Here is a 21768-nt window from a genome sequence, read left to right as displayed (position 1 = left end):
TGGCTTGTGCTCTTCGAATTGCAGGAGAAAGTGTTTCAGTTATTCTGTTAGCATTCACCCCAGACAAGTGGCAACAGTGCCGTTTCTGTTGTTCCCAGCTCCACCAGGCTCTGCTCTCTGCACCCTCCCATCAGTGTGACTCACTCTGAAACACCCAAACCAAATGCCATCATCTCCATGAAGCCCTTCTTGACTCTCACATCCCACCCCAAACAAAACTCATTCTACCCTTTTTGCTGATACTGGGCTCTTTTATTCATATCTCTACAGTAAAATAAGTACAACTTGAGTTATGAGTTATAATTAGCTGTAATTGTGACTCTTTCCCCCAGTCCTTCCCCCAGTTATGAGCTCTAAAAGAGGACAGATGATGTCTTACAGTTCGTCATGATGACTGCCCCCCTGGCCCCCACTCCTACACACTTTGGCCTAGATTAGTGCCATGTAGCTGGATGGGTTGCAAGTGCACAACTTCCTGGGTACCATTTACACCAAACTCTACATGAATAGCAAGTTCTAGAATTTTACAGTGTGCACTCCTTTCTTGGTACCTGCCTAGCACACAGGGATGTTCATTAAATGCTTGTTAAATTAAATAATGGCAGACTCATAGGGGCAGGGGTAGAAAAGATGAAGGCAATAATCAACATTCATATGAACTAACTATAGGGTTCAGCTCTTTTCAATGGCATATCTGTCTTTCTGAACATAGCTAATCAGGTGTTAGTGGCATCTAGTTCAAGAAATAGTGCTCTCCGTTAAAGATAAAGTAAAAAAGGAGAAAACATTAAAAGTTCAGTGAGGCAAACTGCCTACTTAACTTGAGGCCATAAGGAGATGGTGACAGACAAGCTTTACACCCTATACATGCAATCAATTTGCTCCTGACAGGGATTCCAAGTATTAACCTTGTTCTATCAAATCCCTGGAGTGTGGGGCTGGGAAGACAAGAGCATGCACAGCAGAAGCTGAGATCAGACAGAATAGTTAATAAACCACCAGACCTGATCTTTAGGGGAAAGGGGAAAAAATGGCCTTGGTATGGAAAACAAAACACAAGAATCCATTCCCTTGGTAACCCAAACTTGGCTTGCTTTCCTCCTGACACGGTCTAGTGCAATGCCTGTTTGCTCAGGTTTTCTGCCCCAACAGAAGACATGGGGTTTGGCAAGACAGGAAGTCAAATTTTTAGCTGTTCTGAATCTGTTCCTATATGTCATACAATGCTCCTAAGGGAGACTATGCAGTAGATACTGAATATGTGAAAAAAATCTAAACAAAACAAAAATAATACTAAGAGAAGGTTATAGAAATATGGCCTATTAAAACAAAAAGGGGGAAAGGGATAGAATTATGCAACAGTCCTTTTTTGTTCTCTGTTGTTACTGTTCTAAAGGTTTATAAGATTCTGAACCAGGACAGGCAATGTGATCATAAAGATGTATTAACAGAAATACAAATGGAAAATGCCAACACTACAAGTCTTCCTCAGAAGTTTGTAATCTCTTCTGTCACCTTAAATAGTGCCCTATTATAGTGATTGCATGTCATTCCTACTTTACAGAATGTAACAATGGTTCTTTTGTTCTTTTATTATCTTATATTTAAATTAAGTATTAACTTTAATCTTAGAAAAGGATATGACTCCCAGTGTTCTTAAGATATTTTGGCTTCTTGGTATACTATCTAAGCCAATTTAACTTCTCAGTTCAAATTGGGGTATAAGGATATATATATCTAGGAGGATTAAAAGATGGTAGAGATTAAATATACTACTAAGTCCATTCCTAAAGAAATGAATATGTAAATAATATGTTTAAATTTAACCAAAATGCAGTGGATTTGATTTTATTTGGTAGATTAAAAAATAATATTGGACTATTGTGTTTTCAACATGATAAAGTATAAAGAAAAATGAAATGTCCCAGAATTGTACTACTCAGGTTGCTACTTTTGATCTTCAAATAAAAAAAAAGAAATAAAAATACAATAATAAAAAAATAATGAACAGGCACATATCAAGCTGAGAAGCCTAGTTCTTCTACGTCATTGGTCCTCAATGCATAGTTCACTCGACCCTGTGGTGAGTGTGAGAATCCCTCCACTGAATCAAAATCTATGGGGTGACTCTGTTGTATACTGAAATCTGAGAACCACTATTCTACACAAAGACAGTCAGAATTAAGTTTCTTATGTCTTTCTAGTAGTATTTTAATTATACACATGCATATATATATACCCACATACAGTTTTTATTTTTATAAAAACTACATCATATGGTGACGGGGATTAAAGATGGCGGCATGAGAGGTGAGACAGAGTCTTACTCCTAAAACCACATATAACATGAAAATATAATTAATACAATTAATCCTGAAAGACCAACAGAAAAGAGGACACGCCATACTGCATACACCTGGAGAAAAGAATAAACCTCACAGAATAAGATAATGTACCAAAGCCATGGCCCAGTGGGACCCAAGACCTTCCCCCACCCCAGCTCAGTGGCAAGAGGAAGAGAAATGGAGCAGGGAGGGAGTGGAAGCCTGTGACTACTGAATACCTAACTCTGGAGATCTTCTCTGGGAGCATAAACCTACATGGTACTTTCATGATTAGGGGGTTGGAAAGCTAAGACAGGCTGAATACCTGGAGAGACTGAGATTCCAGCCACTTGTGGAAAACAGGGATCCATATCTGGCAGCTCTGGGACAAAAGAAAGGTGGGTAGTCTGAGAGACTTCTTAGCAGCAAGAGGGCTGCTAAAGGGCAAGGATTGAACAGAGCTTACCGCTCAGGAGAAAGGACAGGTAGACAAAATTGTCTGGGTGCCCTCTGCCCAGCAGGCTAGGAACTTTCATGAACTTCATGAGCTCAAGCTCCCTGACTGGCTACACAGCTCCAAGGGACCCCCTTCCCTGATATTCAGCCTACTGTGCCTTTCTCTCGGACAGCCCCACCTAGCTCACAAACTGGCAAACCCTACCCTGGTGTCAGGCCAGTCAGAGGGAAGCCCTGCCTATAGCAACTACAAATGTAAAGCATAGAGGATTATACCTGTGTGCTCGGCCCACTGGTTCAGGCAGTGGAGACAGGCATAGCAGCAGGGAAGCAGGAAACAGCTCTTTCCACCCCCCAGGCAACAGCACCACTCCCCTGTGACCACCGACATTGCTTCAGGGGCTGAGCAGCTCCAGAGAGTAGAGTTTCTGGGCACTAGAGGGTGCCATATACAAATATGAAACACCAAAGGGACCTGGTTCAAAGTAAAATTATGAATATAACACCTGAGAAATATTAAAATGAAATCGACTTCATGAATCTTCCTGAAACAGATTTCAAAATAAAAATCATTAACATGCTCATGGAAGTACAGAAAAATATTCAAGAACTCACGAAAGAATTCCGGTTGGAGATCCAATCATTACAGAACACAGTATCAGAAATGAGACATACAATGGAAAGTTTTAAAAGGCAGATTAGATGGGGGAGGAGACGATAAATGAAATAGAAATTAGAGAAGAGAAATACAAAGAAGCTGAGGCACAGAGAGAAAAAAGGATCTCAAGAATGAAACACTACTGAGAGAACTGTGTGACCATTCCAAATGGAACAATATTCGCATTATAGGGGCACAAGAAGAAGAAGAGAGAGAAAAGGGGATAGAAAGTGTCTTTGAGGAGGTAATTGTTGAAAACTTCCCCAATCTGGGGAAGGAGATATTCACTCAGGCCATGGAGGTGCACAGATCTCCCAACACAAGGGACCCAAGCAAGATAACACCAAGACATATAGTAATTAAAATGGCAATGATCAAGGATAAGGACAGACTACTAAAAGCAGCCAGAGAGAGAAATAAGATCACATACAAAGGAAAGCCCATCAGGCTATCATCAGACTTCTCAGCAGAAACCTTATGGGCCAGAAGGGAGTGGCATGATGTATTTAATGCCATGAAGCAGAAGGGCCTTGAACTAAGATTACTTTATCCAGCAAGATTATCATTTAAATTTGAAGGAGGGATTAAACAATTTCCAGATAAGCAAAAGCTGAGAGAATTTACCTCCCACAAACCATCTCTACAGTATATTTTGGAGGGACTGCTATAGATGGAAGTGTTCCTAAGGTTTAATAGCTGTCACCAGAGGTAATAGAAAGTAGAACAGCTAATTACTAAGCAAATGCAAAGTTAAATTAACCATCCCCAAAGTCAGTCAAGGGATAGAAAAGAGTACAGAATATGATACCTAATATATAAAGAATGGAGGAGGAAGAAAAAGGAGGAGAGAAAAAGAACCTTTAGGTTGTGTTTGTAATAGCATATTAAGTGAGTTAAGTTAGACTCTTTGATACTAAGAAAGTTAACCTTGAACCTTTGGTCACCACAAATTTAAAGCCTGGAATGGCAATAAGTATGGGGAAATAACAGCCTCTTCAACAACTGGTGTTGGCACAACTGGACAGCTACATGCAAGAGAATGAAGCAGGATTATTGTTTAACCCCATACACAAAAGTAAACTCGAAATGGATCAAAGACCCGAATGTAAGTCATGAAGCCATAAAACTCTTAGAAGACAGGCAAAAACTCCTGAATATAAACATAAGCAACTTCTTCCTGAACACATCTCCTTGAGCAGGGGAAGCAAAAGCAAAAATGAACACATAGGACTACATCAAACTAAAAAGTTTCTGTACAGCAAAGGACACCATCACAGAACAAAAAGGCATCCTACAGTTTGGGAAAATACATTTGTAAATGACATATCCAACAAGGAGTTAACATCCAAAATATATAAAGAACTCACATGCCTCAACACCCAAAAAGCAAATAACCTGATTAAAAAATGGGCAGAAGATATGAAGAGACAATTCTCCAAAGACGAAATTCAGAAGGGCAACAGACACATGAAAAGATGCTCCACATCACTAATCATCAGGGAAATGCAAATTAAAACCACAATGGGATATCACCTCACACCAGTAAGGATGGCCAGAATGGAAAAGACTAAGAACAACAAATGCTGGTGAGGATGTGGAGAAAGGGGAACCCTCCTACACTGCTGGTGGGAATGTAAGCGAGTTCACCCATTGTGGAAAGCAGTATGGAGGAGGTTCCTCTAAAAACTAATAGAAATACCATTTGACCTGGGAATCCCACTCCTTGGAATTTACCCAAAGAATACAAGTTCTCAGAATCAAAAAGACATATGCACCCCTATGTTTATCACAGCACTATTTACAATAGCCAAGGTATGGAAGCAACCTAAGTGTCCATCAGTAGATGAATAGATAAAGAAGATGTGGTACATATACACAATGGAAAACTAATAGAAATACCATTTGACCTGGGAATCCCACTCCTTGGAATTTACCCAAAGAATACAAGTTCTCAGAATCAAAAAGACATATGCACCCCTATGTTTATCGCAGCACTATTTACAATAGCCAAGGTATGGAAGCAACCTAAGTGTCCATCAGTAGATGAATAGATAAAGAAGATGTGGTACATATACACAATGGAATACTATTCAGCCATAAGAAAGAAACATATCCTACCATTTGCAACAACATGGATGGAGCTAAAGGGTATTATGCTCAGTGAAATAAGCCAGGCGGAGAAAGACAAATACCAAATGATTTCTCTCATTTGTCGAGTATAACAAAGAAGCAAGACTGAAAGAACAAAATAGCAGCAGACTCATAGACTCCAAGAAGGGACTAGTGGTTACCAAAGTGGAGGAGAGTGGGAGGGCAGGTGGGAGGGAGGGAGAACTGGATTGAGGGGTATTATGTTTAGTACACATGGTGTGAGTGATCACGGGTAAAACAGTGTAGCACAGAGAAGGCAAACTGTGTATCTGTGGCATCTTACTGCACTGATGGACAGTGACTGTATTGATGTATGGGTGGGGACTTGATAATATGGGTAAATGTAGTAACCACATTGTTTTTTCATATGAAACCTTCATAAGAGTGTATACCATAATACTTAAATCAAAAAATTAATTAATTAAAAAAAATGAGTTTTAGTACCACCCTAAATTAACACAATTCAATGAAAGCATAACACTGAAATTTTTCATGTTAAATATTTAGTCTTGTGATTCTATTCTTCTGCATACTTGATTTAAAAACACTAGAATTTGTTATTGAAAAATAAAATAGCATTTAAATGCCTAATCCGCTCAGACATGAAATCTGAGTGAGTAAAAAAGGTCACATTGGTCCAGGAACCTTTTTATATTTTAGTCATTTTAAGGTGAAGAGCCACAGTTTCAGTTGCTTATGTGTAAAATACAGCAATCTTCATGGAACAGAAATGAAATTTGTTAACTCATTAGGAGCTGCTTTTGTATTTTGGAAAAATGAAGAATTTTATATTAGATGTCATTTTCCTTCCTCACATTCTGAATGAGAATATTCATCTACTTTGCAAATAAGACCTAGTGTTCACCTTGAATCTCTATTTAATATTGTGATACAGCAGAGAAATATAAAAGTAAGTTTTTTATTGTAAAGAAAAAAAACTGCATCATATATACTGTGTGATCATAGCTTTAATTTTTTAAACTATCATTTTTCTTGTAAGTCTTCTCATAATTTGCACTTAGAGAGCTACTTCACATTTTAGATTATACAGCCTTTACACTGGATATGCCATATGCCTTAATGGTTAAGCCAGGGCCTTCATGTGTTCATTTCTGGTATTCCAGTTTGGTTTTCTCGTTTTACCATGATCGCTCTTGCTGGTGTATCTTGGAAAACCCATGTGAGTATTTTTTTTTTTTGCATTCCAATGTGAATAAATATTTATTAATGATAATAATAACGATATTTACTGGATATCTTAATTATCTATCTATCTATCTATTATCTCTTATGCATTTAATAGGTTTCCCAAAACATATGTACATGTGTGTAAACAAGGGTGCTAGCAGGGAAGTAGCTTCAGAAGATACAAGGAAGTAGCAGGGACTGTGAGGAACACGAATCTATCCTAGAAGGGGTATGGCACTTAATTAGGTACCAGTTACGACTTTATCGAAATGGATATCAACCACTAACTCTGGACGGGAGATTTTCCATGTTTTGGGTTTATGGAGATTATCCAATTCATTTCTTGAAAGACAAAGTCTGTTACTTTGTATAAAAGATATGTGGAACCAGAAGAAAAATGGACAGTTGTCACAGTATTTAGGAAGATCCGAAGAGAGAAACTGCATCGTACAGAGGTGGACAGCTGACCAGATTAATTATTACTCTGTCTGCTTCAGCATCGTGAGTTATCATACAGTTTTCGGAAGCAGAACAGAAAAAGAAGGCCTTTTGCTGCATTGTTATTTGTACTTTAAGAGCATTTCCATTGCCTTTTCCAACACCATGAATCAAATAAGTGATGAGCTTTTTCATTGTGAGTACTTTTATTGGAGGGAGAGTCCAGTTGTAGGGATTTTTCACATCCACAAAATATCTAACATAACTTCTCTGAGAAGGAGTTCCTACCCCCTGAAATTTAGTGCTGGTGCTTCTGTCTGTTCATCGTTCTCCAAAGTAATAAAAGCTGTCCTCTGCAGTTTTAAATATTTCACTGGCAATAAGGCAGGCACACACCATAGTTCCAGTTCTGCGTTTGCCTCCTGTACAGTGAATTACAATGATACTTTCATTATCTTGAGCCATCCATTCACCTACTTCCTTGGTGAATGCCAGCATCTCACTCAGAGAGGGGACATTGTGATCATCAATCATTATTCAATGTACCCTGTTATGGAAATACTTAGGATCATTATCTCCTTCACCTCATAGACTGTAGACCTGGTAGTGGTTGAGATCCTTGGTATCCAGGAATTGTACAACTTCCTTGATGGGATTCCTATAAAAAGATGCCTTTCCAGAAGATGGGAATGACATGGCAATAATACGTTCAGTAATGTAAGTGAGATCTAAGTCAAATCCATCCTTCTTGAATTGCCGTTTATTTCCGGAAATCATCCTTCAGGACAGCATTTCAAGACATCTTTTTTGATAAGCCAGATGAAAAACTCTTTTCAGAATGATAAGTCATAGAAGTCAAAATAGAATTGCCGGTCTGGGAATATCTTTAAGAACCTTGAAGTCATAGAAAATATAAACAATATCAGCCAGTGGAATTATGACAATAATGACAGCATCTAAAGAGTTAAGTATATCACAAAAATAAGATCGTATTCCTTCTACAAATACTTGAAGAAGAACATCCATTAAAGAAACAAAGCAATAGCTAAAGAAATTGAATGAATTCTAAAGGAATATACATTGTGTTATCAGTGACAAATATGTCTGTAATGATGAGGGACAAATCCACAAAGGTCAGTAAAACTCCAAATATTCTGAGTGTGAAAGATGATACCATTAAGTGCACAGTCCTCTTAATCACACTATCATGTGAATTAGGAAAATCGTTGTCTTCGTCACCATCATCAGGCTTGGAAAGTTGTTCTAGTTTACTGTTGTTCACAGCTGTGACACAGATTACTTTTTCCAGCTCACCTGAGTCAGAGTTTGCCCTGGAGATTCTTGCATTTTTCATTTGTTTAATTTTCATGGTGAATTTTGCATCATTTTGTCAAGTATAAAAATAAATTTGGATGGAATAACACACTGAATTTATAGTTTTATAAATGGAGCTTTGTTAGTGTACAATTCTGTGGTTTCTTATAAAATAATACAGTCATCTCTAATTTTACTGAAGTCTTCTGTGTAATCTTAGAGCTTCCAGTTCTCGTCATACAGGTCTTTTACATTTCTGGGTAACTTCAATCCTAGGTATTTTACTTTGAAGTTGCTATTATAAATGGTTTCTTCCTCCCATTTTATTTTCTAATTGCTTATTGGTTATGTACAAAGCTACTCATTTTTATATCATTCTCTATATACCTACAATATACATGATAACTGAAAAATAAAATGACTTCTTAAAAGTTACACATGCAAAAAGGAAAAGCTTACACATCTGAATGAGTTTACTGAAAACAGAGAAACAGGCTTTGCTGAGAACATATTACTTGTTTTGGAATTGCCCATGGAAGACAATGTCCCATTTACTTCTTAGTGGCACATGATTTTTTGACACATATTAGCATGGCCTTGCTTAGCCAACAAGTATATCAGCTAAGCTTTGTTTAGACAAAAGGAACAGCTTTCTTACACTATCTTGAAAAAAATGAATGGAGAAAGATCTGTTACCATTTAGAATGCCAAAAATAGAATACTAATTCTAAAGACATTTACAAATGTGAAGATTTAGAAATGTCTTGGTCGATGCCAACACCACTGAGATCCCAGTGAAGAATTTAAATGACAACTGAATATATCTATTGAAATCAAAAGAACAGTGACAAGAAATATTGTTTTCCAATTATAAATAAATAGAATAGTAGAATTAATAAGTCTAAGATTTCTAAAAAAGTGTAATAGAAACAGGAGAACACAAACATACAACAGTAAAAATAATGGGGCAGTATCAGGTAAAAAGGAAAGGAAATGATAAGATGATACTTGATAAATCTCATGTCGATATATAAAAATTCCTATTTCCCAGATTTGGTTAAACTGACCAAAGAGAAAAGATGGAAAACCAAAGATAATGATTTTATTCCTGATTATTTTTATATGTTAACCAGTTGTTTTATAAAATTTTCTGTTGATTCTATTGGATTTCCAAGGAAAACAATTATATAGTATGAGAAAGACACTCACTGGTGCAAATTCAATAAGTGGACACGGAGACAAAGAGAACTGCGGAGTAAGCCTTTGATGACAGTCTTGCAAGATTGGGAGTCTGGTGAGCAGGCACACCTGGGGAGATTGGCGCCAGTAATTTATCTCCTAGTGCGTGAGTCCCTCCCCTGGTTCCTCATTGGCTGAGTACTACAGGGTTCACATTCTTTCCTGGACATTGCCTAAGCCAGTTATATCTTTCCATTACATTTGTTAATTTTATTGGTGGGTTTAAAGAACTCAAATCAAACAGGTATAGCCAGTCATTTCCCCCACCCCAACCCCCACTCTCAGCCTGAGCATCTTCCACCACATGGCCCTTTGTTAATACCTTACTGTTAAAATGTTTAAACATCCTGGTGGGGATAAATCACATTTAAGTTTTATGCTTTTCTCTAACATATAGGTAGCAATTATTAATAATTTTTGTCTCATGATTACCAATATTTACACCTTTAATTATCATTTCTCATGTCGAATTGCATGTGCTGTTTCTAGAACAGTATTAGTAGTGGACATAGTAAGTGTTAGTATATTATTCTTGATGTGAAAACAAAACTTTTAATGTTTACCATTAAATTCTATGGCAGATATTTGAAAAATACATAATCTCGGTAGGTGATGTAATATTCTTTCAATTACCAATATTCTGTTTGTTGATTTTTAATATTTTTGTCCCAACATTAATAGCATTGTATTAAGTACAGCTGTAATTAAGACTATTATATTTTGCCACCTCTATTAAATTTCTATGTAAATGTTATAATATCTTTGTATGAAGAATTTGGAAGCTTGCATGCTTTATGTTTGGAAAGTTTAAATAATTCATAAATTAGATTTTTTTTCAAAATTTAGAATTCTTCTTTGAAAACAATTTGAGTCTGGAAACTTCTTTTTGCTGTAGCTTTTTAATAACCTTCTAAAAATTTTTCATAGCTATTATCATCTTGAGATTCATGTGTTCTCCGAGGTCGCTTTTGTTAACATTTCAGTTCCTAAAATTCTGGGAACTTTGAAATGCATTTTATAGAGACTTCCAATGTAACTATTTCCTTTATGTCAGTTTTAATTTTATGTATTTGTATTTTCTTTCTTCTTTATGTTGTATTTCCAAAACAGTACTTATAATTGTTAACCAACTTGAAAATATGCTTCCATTTTCTAATGCATTATTTAAAATTTTATCTTTGTCATCTGCTTTTCATTCTATATATTTTTTTCATGTGTTTTATATAACTTTGCTCTTAGAGGTTAAATAGGATACTTAGCAGGATATTTCTAAGGCTTAATTTGGGAATTCTCTTTAGAATCTGCAATATAGTCATTAGAGTTTTCTAAATGGTGAAAAAATCTTCCTCCTTTGTGTTCCTGCTGCAAGAAAAGTGGCTGAATATTATTTCAAAGTTTGCCTGATATGGTGGTTGACCAGCTTTGTTATATGATTTTATGTCAAAAATCATGTGCCTCTGCGATTAAATGAGCATTGTTTCTTGTGGGTCTCATACGCTGACTAGGAAGGCAATCCAAAAGATAGTTCAAAACATGTTTTCACCAAAGGCTATTCTTTAGAGGCTAAGACCCTTTGGATGTGTAAGCACTTCTTTTTGTCATTTAAGGGCTCATTACCATGTAGTCAGATGCATTTTCACTGTGGCTCAAAATCAGAGAGGCAGATAAACCACAAATGAAAAGTCAGGACTTAGCAAGGCTTGGAACTCTGTGGTCATCTAAGCTGATCCGTTTCATTCAGTCTGAAATGCAAAGTTGTTCCTTTCAAGGAGATAAGTAGCTGCATTTATTTATAGCTATTACACAATATGCAAAGCAAAAATCTGTTTTTCTAAATGAAGAATGAAATGCCACCAGTATAAAACTTCAAAACAGAGTGTGCTTTTGATAAAGGGCAATGAGGAGAGGAACTACAATTAAAGACATTGGTAAACATGAAGTTTTTATGTACCTTTTAGCTGATGCTATGGTTCTGAACACCCACATTATATCCTTACATATCATAGTTCTGTCATTTAATTTGAATAGTTAATGTCATTTATGAAGAAAGCAGTAATACTTCCTGGATAATTACCACACATCTATTAAAATGAATCATGTCTCCCTTTGAAATGTGCATTTATTCCATACTCATTCTGTTAATGCATATCTTTTCCTTCATTATATCTGCTTAAATGTCAACCCTGCTATGTTGGGAAAATCAATAATTAAATAGCTTTATAGTAATTACCTCCTAGGAACACATTTCCCCACCTTAACAACACAAACCAAATCTAGTAACATCAAAATTACACAAATATATTGGTGAGAAGGTCATCGCGTGAAAATGTAACTCAATTTACAAACATTTTGAATTACACTTTAAACACCAGCTCTTCCTGGGAGGAAACCCTGTGTCAGCCTCCTGAGTAAATCTCCTCAACTTCTACTCTGCATTTATGAAGAGCAACACTTTCCATTCCTGTGACTTGGGGTATTCGGAGTCCATCTTAAAAGTTAAAAAGCAAAAAAACCCTGTGACTCTTAACAATGGCAATAAGATATGGCGCTTCTCACAAAATTTCCAGATGTTTTCTAAGTTTTTAGTAAACAGGTCAACCCGTGCCTAAACTCTCAAAAAAGAAACAAACTGATGGCACTAGTGATTTTAGCATCTTAGTGGCTAACACAGATGACCATCCAGTCCATGTGGCGGGTCACACACAAATGAGCTGCTCATAGAAAGGAAAGGATCAGAGAATTATCCTCCCAGGTGTTTTTGGGTCTTTGTTCGTAGAGATAGAAGTGGTTGCAAGTTTTTAAGGAAATGGGCCTATGGTTTATGAAAAGCTGATACATATACTTTAAAAAATCAATTCAAAAAAGTAAAATACAAAACAAACCATTAAAATCCCCAAACTCAAAATAACCATTGCCATTCACTGGCAAACAGCATTTCAGACACCGTTCTAGGTTTATGCACAAGACATATTTAAATAGAATTTAAGTGCTGGAAAAAAAAAGTGAAACTGGTAGAAGGAATCTCTGAACTTCATACGATGTTTCCATGGCACAAAATATCTCTTTAAAATCTCTCTAAATTAAAAATAAACTAGAAAAAAGATTATAAAAACCTTTGAGAAGTTGGAGTCAGTGTGGGCTTTCTAAAACGATATATCCCTGTGGTAGAAAATATTTTGTTTCCACTCCGTGGGATACTAACCTCGGCACACTTACACGTTGTTTTCCATGTCCATCGTTTCATTTTTGTTTTGTATAATTATTTTTTTATTGTCAATGTTTAAAATGTTTATATTTACTCTGAAACTATAATCATGATTATTGTCATAGCTTCTTTCAATAGTTAGGTATTTTTACTGAGTGCCACTGCCTTTTTACCTTTCTTATCTTTTTCTGCCTAAGATTTAAGTTCTGTTAGTTGGCTGAATTTCATATTATGTTCCCTTGACCTCTCACCGAAATGGCACAAGACCACTCTGTCCCATCATTTCTTACAGACTTGAGATGATCTGTTCTTTGACTTTATGTTACGTTCAAAGGTCAGGGAGGTATTCTGTGTTTTTCCATCATAATTTATTTCCCTTCAGCTTTGTAGATACTGACCAACTTTCTTCTGGCATCATACACTTGGTTAAGCATCTCACCTACTAACTTACTGAGTATGCAGACATGTAATTGTTTTCTTTATACTTGGAGTTCTGTAATTTCAATATTATAATGCCTTGCTATTGATAATTTTTATCACCTTTTTCCTGGGACACACCGTATACCTTTTTTTCCTTACAAATCAAGATATTTTCAACTAGCATTTTTCTCATTCTACCTTTAAATACATTTTTTTCTTCCACTTGTTCTCAGCATCATCAACTACACATATATTGGATATCTTTTGACTGGCTCCTATATCTATCATCTAACCTAGAGTTATTTCACTTTGTTCTTCTTTCTGTATTGCTTAATATAGAAAATTAATCTCCCAGTTCTTCATCAAATTTTAGCCTAACTTCTCCTTTTGCTATTTTAAATACAGTTTATTTCTTTCTGCATTTCTTTTATGCTTCAAAATACTTATATTTTTCATTTGAGTCCCTGTATCTCTTCTTAGAGCTCTGTTTTTGAAAAAACATATCAACTGGAATTCTTGGAAAATATGAAGAACTAGTTTATAAAATATTCCTGTGTTTCTTTGCATAACTAGTCTACTATTTATGGTTTCTATCTGCTTTTGCTCATGTTCTCTAATTTCACTTTCATTCTTTTCCCCCCCTCTTTTGTCTTTTACAAAGGTCTCATAAAATTTTTTATTCTTAAGTTAAGGTGGCTGTGTTGTGCAGGGTATCACTGGGAAAGAAGGGAGAGCATGACTGAATGGGTGTGGTGGTACATCTTTAGCTGCAGCTCAGGTGTGTCAGACACTGAGGGCCTGTGTCAGTGAAGGTCACAGCTAAAACTCTTTGGGTTAGGGCTCTCTGTGTTTTGATTTGACACTCACTGCGTTCTTTCTCTCCTTCACCCCCTTTCACCTCAGGGAACACCCATCAGCTTAAAAACCTAGTAACAGAACACAGACATTACTGATCTATGTAGTTCCCTCCAATTCAACTTCTTTCTCTGTTCAATTTGCCTCCATATGGTTTTTCTCTCCTACCAACATCAGGTCATATTTATAGCCTGAGATTGGTATAACTCCAGGTAAAGAATCTTTAGATTTGTCACAGATGACCACTGGTACCAAGAGAAGCAGGATGGCAAAAGTCAGTTCTGAGCTCCCATGTGCCCACCTGGACTGCATCCTACCTACAGGTGTTACAGCTTCTGAGTTAGTCCTGTGTATCTGTGTTTGGCACTTCTGTCCAAACTATTCTACTGGCCTTTGAATTCTTCCCTGCTCAGAAAGAGGACAGCACAACAAAAATTTCCTTTACTACATGAATTTTAATTGAATACAATTAAGTAATTATTTTCTGATATTTTATTATATAAATTTTCAAATATTCACAATGAACACCTACATACTATCTAGAATCTACACTGGATTTTAGTGTTTTCATTTAATAATGTATGTATCCATTTATCTATTCCTGTAGCCATCTTCCAATTAATTAATCATTTTTTATTGTTCTTTTATTTTGCCCCCAAAAATTGAATAGCATTTGCTAGGGTCAGATGAGTAGGAAGCAGTAAAACTTCATTTATAGCAGCAGTCAGTTTAAAAATAAAAGGTATAATAAAGTTCTTATGTAGCTCTTGATAAAAATGAGCAATGTTATCAAGTAATAAGTGACATAATCAAGAATTATTTTATGGACAGTTATTTTAGGGAACAAATGTGCATTAATGACCAGATCCACAAATTTCATCCCTGTGTGACTCAGTTCACTGTGGCATGTGACCTCCAACAAAAAGAAAATTTACTCAGAGGTCATTCATATCATATAAAATTAAAGGAGAAAAATTCCTTCATAATAGCTCACCTTTTTGATCCTAGCTCAAGCTCCTAGGGAACCCATTCTTACATACCTCACTATTATGTAAAAAGGAGCAGTGGTTCTCAATATACATGTGTTGGGGAATGGGGAATGTTGTACATTACAAACCTTTAGAGCTGGTTCAGAATGCAGAGTCACACACATAATCCACTAGAATCTTTCATATGCTTAGCTATATGCCACAGATTTGACATTTGAGACAATTGCATAGAAAATCAATGAACAAGTAACTTTCCTTCCAGGGAATATGGGAGGAAGTGTTGAGAAAAAGAAGCATACTCAGTATCTTCAAAGTTTGAAGGGGTCAGGAATTGAGACATAGGTAAACGATCTGTAACCCTTTCCTCATCACGGATCAACATCAGAATGAAATGAAAAATCTATTCAGGTAGATTGTCTCCAGTTTGGCTTCTACCAGTCGTGGTGGTGTGACCTTCCTCTCACTGGGATGAAACCCATCCGCCTAGTAGAGCATGACCTGAGGGTGCAAGTCTAGCATGGGGAGAGACAGGGACTGCAGACGCCCCACCTGCCAGGGCTCCAGGTATGACATCACACGAGTGACCATATATCTGGGTTTTCCTAAAATAGTCCTTGTTAACTGTCTTATTTATTATTATTAGATATTATCATATCAGCAATGCCCCTTTATCCTTCAAGGGGCCCTAGTTTTGATAATAAATTGTATCCTTACTTAAGGCATCAATAAATAGAAAGATGGAATTCTTTTTCTCCCATGACTTTTAAACAACATCAATTACTAAATTGGTAGACTTTTAATTAACTGGATAAGTATCCCTCCAATAGGGCTGATGACTTCCCAAAGTGGTAGGCAAAGATCCCCTACATGAAAATGGTGAGAATCACAGGGTGTATCCACATATAAGGTCAGGCAAACACAAAATCCTAGTATACTGTCTGCGACACAAACAAGACAAAAACCATGCAGAGAAAATATTTTTCACCTGGGATTGTAGCTTCTTTTCCATTTTGCTGATTATAAACCTCCAGCACACAGTCCTCAACATTAAGTATTAAAGGTGCCCAGACAAATGAAGAAAATGCAAGTTTCCCTAATCTCCAGGAGAATCTGGTCAAATTCTTTTTGGGTAAATATAAGACATGGATAGTTGTATAGCACAGTCATGCTCAAGAGACTGTTAACAAATAAAAGCAAGTCATACATAGGCATGCATATGTATACACCAGCATATTTTAAAAACTTCAGCAACTAAAAAGACCATTAGAAAAAAAAAGAGTGCAAAAGATAAATGAAGGTAATGATTTTAAAGAAGAATTGAGAATTTTGGAGAGGATAATACTGTTTTGTAGTCTGTGAGGTTGAGGGAAGAAACTAAAACATGGGCTCAGTGGAAGATAAGACATCAGATGAGAGAGAAATTGAACCTGCAGAGTTAGAGAAACAAACTAATAAAAAAATAAAAAGAATGTTGTTGGAAAAATTAAACTGGCATTAGAGAATCTTTGTAACTGTGATACATAGTCTCCAAATATGTTCACCAACAATTCCTCCCATCCCTGTTTTGCCATATGGCTCTTCATTTTGGGAGAATTCCATTTCCCCTTTTCTTGAACCTGGTAGCCTTGTTACTGGCTTTGACCAGATATAAGGTAGGAGAAGTAAGACTCCAGGGGCACCCAGACCAGGGCTTGAGAGGACTGGCAGCTGCTACCTACTTTCTCCCTCTCTGAGACCAGTTTCCATGTTGTCCAAACTAGACCTATGGATGAATAGAAGCCATGTAAAGAAATGCCCAGGAAGAAAGATCATGGTGGAGTTCCAGCCCGACTTGGTTCAGATTGAACACAGCCATACGAGAGATCCCAGTTATAACCACAGAAGAACTGCCCAACACAGCCTACCCAACACACAGACTTAAGAGAAATAATAAATCTTAGTTGTATTAAGCTAATAAGCTTTATAATGGCTTTTTAAATAGCAACAAATATCTGAAATGAAAACTAACATTTCTTATGTAACTAGGATAGGCCTAACTTTGTGATAAGTACTTTATATAAGTACTTCCTCATTTAATTTTTAAATTCCTCTTATTTTTCTTCATGCATAATACCATTGCTTTCTGTAAAGAAACATTCTTGCCCTGATAGAAAAAAAAAGAATAAGAAGATTTAGAACTGGAGTCCTAGACTTCTGACTTAATACCAACCTTAATTTATCCTCTACACTGTCAGCAGAGAGAGTTATGTAAAAATGCCATTAAACCATACCCTAACTACAAATTTCAGACTCCTGTCTCTCTCTCCAGCATATTTTAACATTTTGCTTCAGTACTTTCATTACTTGTCCCACCTCCAACCCCATCATTGATGGCTCTTGCCTCTATGTTCCTTAACCTGGAAAGACTTTCTCAACTCTCATTAATTTCACCTGTATGATTTTTGCCTATTTTTCAAAGTGTAGCTCAGATACTGTCTCTTCCAGGAATCCTGTATCCGCCCAGAACTAGATCTGCCCAGGACTAGGTCAGGCGCTCCTACTTGTGTCATGTAGAACACCATCCATACAGTTACTGTAACAACCTTGCCACTGTACTGTATCTATTTGTTTATAAGTCTGCCATCTACATTAGATGGTAACTCTATAAAGACAAAGGTTTGCTGTTCTCAGCAACTGCTATATAGCAGTGTGACTTTAGGCATGTTACTTAAGCTTTCTGTGGCTCCACAATCTTTATCTCTCCCATGGAGTTTTTTGTGAGTATTAAATGCGTTGGGCATGTATCATGGTTAGAATTATTTAACAAAAATTTTAACTCATTATTATTTTTATTATTGCTCAACAAATACTTGAACATAACAAACTTGAAAAGATAGGGAGGATTTCATGGAAAGGGAGGAGGATGGATGAGAGAAAAAGGAATACATCCGAAGTATTCAAAGTGTAAGTAACATCCTCCCTAACTTAGTAAATAGTGTCACCATCTACCCAGGCGCTCAGACCACAAATCCAGGTGCTCAGACCACAAACCCCAGAGCTCAGACCACAAACCCCAGAGCTCAGGCCACAAACCCAGGAGGCATTGCTGAGAAGCTCCATAACCCTGCACCATTCATATTCAATTCATTAGTATACATCCCTCAATTTTTCCTCCAAAATGCATATTGAATATATTTATCTCTATCTCAGTGGACACCACTGGTGGGTAAAGTGAAGGTTCCTATGGCCAGGATTCTCACCTGGCCCTAGTCAGCTAGCTCAGTACACACATGTGGGCAATATGTTGTTATGACTCTATATAAAGAGTCCTGCCCAGTGCTCTGGGCAACATGGTGGCACGGGTGCAAGGCTGTTGGAGAGCAGAGATGGGAGTGGTGGCAGTGCTGAGGACAGAGACTGAGATTGCTGCACAGGTAGAGAGACCCAGAGGCAGAGACCGGCTTGCTGCACGCAGACTTGGTCTGAGTGGACGGGATTCTAGTGATTGACCTGCCACTGCGGGAATAAAGTTGGGTATAACTGTTTCACTCCAACAGCATTCTACTGTCATTTCTTTGGTCACATTGAATCCATAGTGAACTTGTTTGGGGCTGAAACCCATTGGCAAGACACTACCCTCATCTAAGGCATCTTTGTTTTCTTTGTAAATAACCATGAGAGCCTCCCAGTGGGCTTCTACTTTCCCCCCTTGCCCTTTAAAAATTCATTCACCAGAATATTTAGAATGATTTTTAACAATGGCCTTTAGGTACTTATAAGCCCTCTGCTTCAAACCGTTGTGGTCACAGTATTCTTACCATGTCATTCACATGATGGAGCCTCTCCTCCCTACTGGACAACATTCTCCTTCTCTTCTATGTCACTGCTCTAGGCATGACGGGCTTCCTCCAGTTCCCTGCTCTGCTTTTCCCAGCCAGGAGGGCTCTGCACAACCTATTGTTTACCTGTTCTCTTTCCTTTGTTCTCCCATTGGTTATACTGTTTCATCTTTCAGCACTCAACTCAACCATATCCTCAGCAATGACCAATAAACCTACTACAAGTCTCTCTTATTCTCTTGTGCAGCTGTTCTGTTTGCTGTGCTCTTAGAACACTTAGCAGAGTCCTAAGTAAATATTAATTTTTCTGTTTACTTGTTTAATATGTGTCTTCCCCATTAGCTTTGGTGTTAGAAGGTGGAAGTAGGCTAGGATATAGAATGTTAGTTAATTACAGTGGTACTTGCTGGATTGTAAGTATTAATTCACTTAAAGATTTATATTCAGAGGCCAATTCCCTTAGAAGGTAGATACATTTTTAAAAACATATAATTTTACAAGAGGTAATTCTGTAAGTGAGCAACACCCCTGTGGTAAATGCTCTATGATTCTCTGTGCTAAAACGCATGATAATTTATTTTTCTATTTTTCTCACAAGAAAGGTAGAGCAGTACATAGCAATACCAGGTATCAGCAAAGCTACAACACACACTGAGCAGGGATCTCTCCATGCACAAGATAGTACAGCTGAAATGGATTCTAGGCTATCTCCTGTGACAAAATCTTGGTTGTATTTTCTACAATAGTGAGAGTAATGCAAATTTATTTATTTGGCAGGGAAATTCTCATGGGAAGAAGTAACAGAAGATGTGACTTCTTTCTAACTGTTTCTCTGAACATTCTGAATCTTTAGACCCACTAGCTGTGAAAGTCAAATTCCTTGAGTTGGGTGGCAAGTATCACTGGCTTTCTGACCACTCAATTCAGAACGTCTCTAAGTGCCTTTGGATGTAGAGGACACTTTTCCTTATGCTGTCTGGTGTTTGGATACATGGGAAGTCTTTCCCAATGTTATTGACTGGTTTCACAGCACCATACTCAACTAAGAGAAGCAAAATCTTTTAGTGGGCAGCCCACATCACCTCTCTAGCCAAATCTCAGAACTCCTGGGTGAACCATTGGAGCCATCCTTGGGATTCAGGCACCAAATACAAAATGCTTCCTTAACTGAGACAAAATTCAAAAGCATCTCTAATTTAGCTGTTCTGCCATATAATACGTACAAGGATATAATAGCATTTTAGAACATCGATATCAAGGTGTATGCAAACAACTCCACGAAGAATTTCAAACAGTAAGGATGGTATTAATTCCAAATGTTCTCTGAATACCTGTGTCGAGTCTCTGGGTAGCTCCCAGCATCCCTGAAGGATATGGCTATTAAAGTATCAGTTTAGATCATTACTGCTAATCTCCATGCTATTTCTACTTGCTTATTTCTTCTACTCCTCCCCAATCCTTCTTTGCTCTCACATCTTTTTCTTTTACTCAGGGCCGCTTAATGTTCATTTGAACAGATTGCATAAAATTCTTGGCACTAGAACTTTTATACTATTCCAGAAAATCAATGTCCTTTTACAAGGGCAGCATATGAGCAATAGATGGCTTTTGTCTTCAATGTGCATGTCTTTCAGTTTTACTGGAGGTCCTGTTGAAAACATACAACAACATTTTCATCCATCAGAGAAATAAATAGGTATATAAAAGATGGATCTGATGCTTTTGCTTTATTTAATCCTGGATATAGATTTGCTAGGAGTTCCCAGAATTAATAACACTTAAAACACAAGTGGATATTTAAGATTAACGTAGCTGGACTTCTTAGGCTTGGACATCTCAGCCATTATCTCTGTTCTCAACTTCATACTTATAGACCAAAGTGATAATGTCAGGAGTTACTGTGATAAAATGTGTATTTCTTTTTCTACTTCCTCAGGCTCCCAAAGACTCTGAATTGTCATTAGGAGTTACCTAAGGAAAGAAGATGGGATATCAACATCTGACTTTTTGCATAAAGCAATGCTTTGAGTGGCAATGAGAGAACTCATCTAGTGAGTCTCATCTTCTCCATCTTCTTTGAAGATGGTATTAGTGATAGTCATGACAATTTCTAGTGTGTACTTAATATGTGCTGACTGTCAAACATGCCTTAGATGTAATGACTCATTTGATCATCACATTGGTAGGAGGTAGACATGATTGTTGTTTCATTTTACACCTGTGGAAAATGAAGCACAAACAGGTGATGTAACTCCCCTAGGTTCATACAGGGGGAAATAAAATCTTTACAGTTTTATTTCGCTCCTTAGCTGTCTGTCTTTAACAAGTTACTAAACTTCTCTGAGTCTTTCATCATCTGTAGATTCCTATCACTCTCCCTTGGAATTCAGGAAAATGTCACCATCTCTTATAAAGTGAAAGTAGAAGAGGTTATGCGTGTTAAAGGGCCTAGCCTAGCCCATTCATTTATCCATTCAACAAACATTGTTTAAGCACATATTACGTGAAAGGCATCATATAGACTGTTGGAGATAAAACAATGGATGAAAAATAGTTCCAAGAAGCTTACAGTCTAGCAGGAAAAACGATTGTACAGATATTCCTTCACTTACAATAGATTATGTCCCTGACAAATCCAGTATAAGTTGAAAATATTGTAAGTTGAAAATGCATTTAATACACCTAACCTACCAAACATCACAGCTCAGCCTAG

At 37.0% G+C, this 21768-nt stretch overlaps 1 protein-coding gene and 1 pseudogene across 3 annotated transcripts in view; both read right to left on the bottom strand.

The window, feature by feature from the left end:
• The window catches only part of MACROD2 (mono-ADP ribosylhydrolase 2), a 1939939-nt gene that overhangs the window by 248361 nt on the left and 1669810 nt on the right, over window positions 1–21768 (bottom strand). The gene's annotated exons all lie outside the window — the stretch shown is intronic.
• Window positions 7020–8080, bottom strand: LOC108390892 (phosphatidylinositol 3,4,5-trisphosphate 3-phosphatase TPTE2 pseudogene; annotated as a pseudogene).

Source organism: Manis javanica, chromosome 5 (genome assembly GCF_040802235.1).
Source record: "Manis javanica isolate MJ-LG chromosome 5, MJ_LKY, whole genome shotgun sequence".
NCBI lineage: Eukaryota > Metazoa > Chordata > Mammalia > Pholidota > Manidae > Manis > Manis javanica.
The sequence above is the reverse complement of the archived record's forward strand: the minus strand, read 5'-3'. Positions and strand labels throughout refer to the sequence as shown.